The sequence below is a fragment of the Prosopis cineraria genome, unplaced genomic scaffold (genome assembly GCF_029017545.1).
Source record: "Prosopis cineraria cultivar Desert tree isolate PC_DT_omini unplaced genomic scaffold, ASM2901754v1 PC9, whole genome shotgun sequence".
Classification (NCBI taxonomy): Eukaryota; Viridiplantae; Streptophyta; class Magnoliopsida; order Fabales; family Fabaceae; genus Prosopis; species Prosopis cineraria.
This window is the reverse complement of record NW_026555340.1, coordinates 26,258,477-26,264,748: the sequence shown is the minus strand read 5'-3', so window position 1 is coordinate 26,264,748 and position 6,272 is coordinate 26,258,477. Positions and strand designations below refer to the sequence as shown.

The window sequence follows — 6,272 nt, the reverse complement described above, 5'->3', positions numbered from 1 at the left end:
TCTTAAAATTTAATAAGTTCTCAATTTTGTCCTATTAAATATACGTATACTTTAATAATATATTTTCTCTCTCTAACATTCAATGGAGGGTAAGAAAGAAAATTTATATAAAAATTTAATGATGTTATAAATAAAAAAGATTATTTTCTCTTTACTTTATAAATAGAACTAGAGGGAGTAATAACTACTACATACTTAAAAAAACATAAGTCAAAATACCCAGCTGATTGATTTTATATATTGTCCACCCATTTTTAACACAATCGCTTTGATTTTAGTAATACAATCAGACAAAGACTCTAGCTCCATTTGCTTACTAGAAAATAATGGAATGAATTAAAAAAATAAGATAAAATAAGATGATTAAAGGAGATAGGTGAGCACATTCCAAGGAAGAGTAGTAATTTAACTCATAGGGTTGGAAATTATAATTCATGAGATTTTTGAAGAGTGTGATGATTCTCACATTTATAGTATATAATAATGAGTTATTAATATATATTAAGGTAATTTAATTTATTTTTGTCTTATTTTTTTATTCCATTCTATTCTATTCATTTATACAAACCAAACGGACCGAAGTTATTACTTTTTTCATGATAAAAACTACCTTACTCGACATCAAATATGAGTCGCAATTATATATACCTATACATATCATGAAAAGTGGTAATATATATATATTTTTTTCAAATTTTCCCTTGCTAACTAATTGGTTTTTTTAACTCTTTCTTTTTTGCCCAAATTTTAAATTTTGAACCAGACATATTCATGGAAAATAAGCATTTAATGATCTATAAGTAATAACTTATTTCTGAATCCTTGAATTTTTCAATAAATTCACTTATATTTGAGCACAAGTGAACCATTACATTTCTGTTATTTTTCTCTACTTGTGGTATATTTAATTTTGTAGTTCATGTTCAGCCAAGAAAGATAAGAGAATAACAATCAATACTCTTTATTTTATATCATAGATAACAAATTGGTCACATATATATCCAGTTGAAAATTAAGAGTGGATTATCGAACATCAAATCAATTTTTATATTCAAGATATCTGTCAACATTTAAAAAATTAAACAGTGTCAAGGTTTAATTGGGATATATTCCCTTCGGTCCTTATTATAAGACACTTTTAACTATTCTACATATCTTAAGAAAAGTTAATTTTTTTATATTATAAAAAAGTGAGAGATACTTTCATTTTTATCCTTGACTTTAAATAATGATACAATTACAGGGGTAAAATTAGAAAAAAAATTAGTTATTATAAGGTGTTTATATTTTGAACTAAAAAAATATTTCTAAAAGATGTTTTATAAGTTATAAATAGAACTGAAAGAATATATATATATATATATATATATATATGATAGAGGTAGCTAGAGGAGGAAAAGTGAAGAAAATGGATGGGTAGATTTATCTTTTTAATTTGGAGCAAACATTTGGCATTAATAGCTCAACCACTTCATGAAGCAGTACATGTTGATTGCTGTAAGTAGGTAGTTACAGGTGTGAAGCACACATATAGCTGCCAAAGTCCTCAAGGATTCATATATACTAATAGAGCTGCAAAATTAGGAATTCACTTTTTATATACATATTTGCCTAATTCCTTACCTTCTTCCTATCTCTTCTGCTTCTTTTATCCTTTCCTCTCTGGTTACAAGTTAAAACCCATGCACCTACATTATATATTAACATATTAAGTACAAAAGCCTCTTCATTCTTAAACAGCTCATCGATCAACTTGAAAAATGCAACAAAATACCAACAGGGTCTGGTTTAGCAAAAGGGCTCATCCTCATAATATATCGAACTAATGTTTTTAAATTCTGTAATTGAAAGAAGTATTCACATTTAATACTCGATCATGTTTCGAACAAATTATTTTCAATAGGAGAATACATACGTGCAATCAACAACAAATTTTAACAAAATGATTCATGATAATCTCGAGAGAAAATATAAATTTTTTTACCCTTGAATTTGTTCTCAATCATGACTTTGTCCTTGAATTTTGACTCAAGACCTCAATTCCCATTGTTTATCAATTCTAAATAATTCATTCCTTATGATCTTTTAATTTGGTATAAATCAGTCCCTATAATTTCTTAATTCAATAAACTAGATGGATTGTGAGTTATACTAAATCAAAGTTCAAGGAGTACTGGATTAACTGTTGAGGAAAACTTTGAAAACTAAAAGTTATATTATCCCTAATTTAGAACTATAATTTAACTGATGCATGCATTGATTAATTGATAATGTGTATGTGTGTACAAAGGATTGGGGACCATAAAACAACTCCATACCTTTAATTTTTTGTAGTTGATAAAATAAAAAAGGGAAAGGGGGGGCTGCTCACATGGTTGCATGTGAGGGGATGGGGAGTTTTTTTTTTTTTTGGACATTAAAAATGAGGTCTTTATGTTTATCCTTTTCCTCTAGCTTAGCTGCCTGCAGCTCCAGGCCAGGCCAGCTTTGAAGAATTATTTTCAATTTTTAAATTCAAATTCAGATCCTTTTATTTTGGAGACGACTTGAGTATTACAGAGCGGCCGAATTTCATTGGTTCCTTTGATTTGTCTTTTTATGGGAAGATTATTGTTCTTTATGCATATGACATGTTTGTGAGTGTTGTGTGCTTGTTTCTGTGTAATGAGTATGTGACCCACTGCGCACTCACACCGCGAAAGTATGCCTATTTTGTTGGTAAATACTCAGACTCTCTTAGTAAAATGAATCATACCTTCAAACTTTACTGCCATTTATATTTAGCATCTCACCGTGACTCAAACGTAATTGTTTTCAATGAGAAATAAATTACAGCCGTGAAAGATAGCAATTTCTAAAAAGATTATGCTAACTTAATTAACCAGCATAGTTCAAATTCGAGCTTTAGGTAACTGTTGAGAGAACTTTGCTTCTCATTGTTAGTTCGTATTCAAGTTTTGGGTATATCTGTCGGGAGAGCCTTGACGCTCGTGTAGTTTTAACCCGTTTGATACGGATTAGTCTTAGTTTAATATGACTTTTGAATTCTGAGTGGTTAATTTAAAAAAGATAGAAAAAAAAAAAGAAGAAGAAGAAGAAAAGAATTAAGGCTACAGTTATACTCGCTCTTTTTCACAGCCTTCTCTCTCTATAAAGCTGGTAGATCGATTTATAAATGGTAGAGTGGTCCATGAGAGCTAGATAAATAGATAGCTAGCTAGCTTTGTATGGGCATGGCCTTATAATTTCTCGCTCACTCTTATTTACTATATTCTCTGTTCTACTTCGCCTCCTCCTCCTCCTCCTTCTCCGTATATGACGAGATCTGAGGGTCAATTCTTCGTTCAAGTCCTGGTCATGCTTTTCCACAGCTTTCTTGAACTTCTTGAGCGTCTTAACTCGCAGATTGGAAACCCTAGGAGTTCAAGAAAGCTGTGGGATAACATGGCGATTCAGGCTTTCTTTTGTTTTTTTTTTTGTTTTTCCATTTTCTGTGCTGTGAAGATCGAGAGAGTTGCAGAATTTCCGACGAACCGCGACGACAACGGCGTACGGTGAATTCCCGAGTTGCTCTTTTTGTTATCCTTATCCTCTCGCCGACTCTGATTCATTATATCTCATATGCGGTAATTAATTATCTTAACTCCTCTGTTAATCTGTGCTTCAATTACTGTCTCTCTGGCAAGATCGATCTAAATCCAATCGTTTTCCTTCTCTCTCCTCTCTGTCTCTTTCTCTCCTTAAGGAAGAGAACGCAGGACCCAAAAAGAAAAAAATAGAACCGGTGTACCGGAAAAATGTACATCAAATCTCTTCCGATTTCAACGAAGGAAAACGAAGGTACGGCTGTCAATTTGCATAGATTGAATAGATTTCTGTTTGGGTCTTGGATCCTGAAAGCTGAAAAACAATAGTTTAGTGTTAATTATTACAAGTGATGAGGAAGAAACACGTTGTTAATTATTTGAGCCATGCAGGGGTATAGTAATTGTTGTAGAATTTTATGGTGAAAAGTCGTAACGAGAATCTGGTAGATTTGAAGTGGTGAAAAAGAAAAGTTACAGAGAATTGCTGTTTGAATTAATAATAATAATAGTAGTAGTAGTAGTAATAAAAATAATGGCGCAGAAGAGTAGCAGAGAGAAAGAAGAAAGAAGATTCCCAAAGGAGGACATTTATAAATGATGAAAGTTTCTTAGTGTTGGGCCTTTTAGTGAAGGCGAATCCATATCTCTCTTCCTACATTTCTGTGAAAAAGGTTAGCCTTTGTCACCATGTGACATCATTTTTTTTTTTAAACCACTCCCTCTTCTCTCCCACCTGACATCATTTTTCAATTTTCCCTCTCACATTTCACATTTTAACCTCTTTCTCTGCTCCCCTCTCCCTCTGTGTGTCCGCCTGTCTCTTTCTCTCTACGTAGCCAACTTGGTGCTGAAATCACTGTAATTTATGACTCTTTGTTGTCACTAAAGGTAGGTTTTCAATCCTTTTCTCCATTTTACACATAAGTTCAAGGCATCTCAGTTTTACTGATACTGGATATTGACTACTCCCTTTCCATTCCTCATGTATCTTTCAATAACTCATACAACCACATATTCTTCTTTGATTGACAATTTTAGAACTCACCTTAGATCTTTCAATTTTACAGCCAAATCCAATTCCAAATGAATAATTAGGTTAAAACAACTTAATTAGAAGCAATATTTTTTATTAATTAATCATCAAATTATTTGTTTAATGAGCTGGTTAATTACTTCTGCATATAATTGACATGTTGATGTCAGCAGATTATTTTGGTTCTTATTCTCATGTTCATGTTTCAATTCAGTTTATATATATGCAATGGATAGTATTCAGCACCAGAAATCTTGCCATTGAAGTCAAAAGAAGCTCCGCGATATGGTATAGAGTTATAGCTATATAAATGAAGAAACAGATATATGGAGAAAATAAGATTAACCCAAAATAGCACCTTTACCAAATCGTAAAGCATAAAGTTTTACAATTTGAAGGTTTAGCCAAAGGGAATACAACAACTTGTGCAGAGGGGGTTGGTCCACCAAAAATCAGGTTAAAAAATCAGACGCTCGACAGAGAGGCATGGCCACGTTTCCGAGCTTCCTAAGATATGATTATTATATAGTACTCTTTGTATGCGTGTGTTTATATGCATTATGCAGTAACAGTGAAGTGCCATATATTAGGCTAACTTTTACATATTTTTTCCCTCAAATTTTTGGGGCGCAGATGGGAAATAGTGGGAGGTTTGAACACAGACACACGAAACCTCAACTGAGAATCACATGAATCTCAGTTTTTGAACTGTGACACAACATTGTATGAATGTTGTGGCAGGAGGAGAAGTAAGAAGGAAAAAAAAAGGCTTAAAAGATCTGAATTCTGAGCCATGTTTCATAGTACGGAATTATTCTTTACTTGCTTTTTGAGACCATAGTTTGAATCCCCAGCTTTTGTTTTTCAGAAAGAAGAAACACAGTTTACTACTTGTGATTAACTCTTGTACAAGTATCTGTTCTGCAAACATTATAGGTGTGCCACGCAATGCAATATATAGAGTAAAAGATGTCACTCATTATTTCTGGAGTACCTTTTTACGTTAGTAAACCCAAAAATGTAGATTTATAAGGCCGTAGGGTTATATGTCGAAACAAAGAGGATTTTAATTTCATATGTCATTGCTTATATTGTGTATCCACACCCGTATGAAAGTATTTAAGGAAGAGATTAGGAACATGTCAATTTATGTAAGTTAATTATAAGGTATGCAGCTCGAAATAGATTATACATCTAGTTAGTTTCATCAGCGTTGAATTTTGTCTTATTTAAACCGCATTTAAAAGATTTAGGTTTCACAATGCAGGACATAATTATAATATATAACTCCTTTGCATTTGTGTGTGTGTAGGTATATACACTTAATGGCTTTTTTCAAAAAAAAAAAAATCCACGCAAATATACATCATCAGCAAGGAGCATCTTTTTTTAATTTCCCTATAAGGACGAATCTTGGAGTCCAAGACAATATAGCTATATAGGTAGCACATAAGGTTAAATGAAACTTAATTATCATCCAAAGCAGTTTGTGTATGTGTGTTCTACTATTCAGAACATGAATGCACGACCCCACTTCATTTTCCTTCCTTTTTTTCTTCAAGTCCTGATCAGCATCAAAAAGGCTAATTCACACATCGACATCTTGCCAGCCACTGTAATAAATATTAAAATCATATATACTCTGTGTGTGT

The 6,272-nt window shown here is 32.3% G+C and overlaps 1 long non-coding RNA gene across 1 annotated transcript; it reads left to right on the top strand.

Moving 5' to 3' along the window:
• Positions 1–3,202: 3,202 nt before the first annotated feature.
• Positions 3,203–5,602, top strand: LOC129320267 (uncharacterized). Its single transcript, XR_008595707.1, has 2 exons — positions 3,203–3,626; positions 3,746–5,602. It is a non-coding gene; the product is annotated as an uncharacterized LOC129320267 (long non-coding RNA).
• The last annotated feature ends 670 nt before the right edge of the window (positions 5,603–6,272 follow it).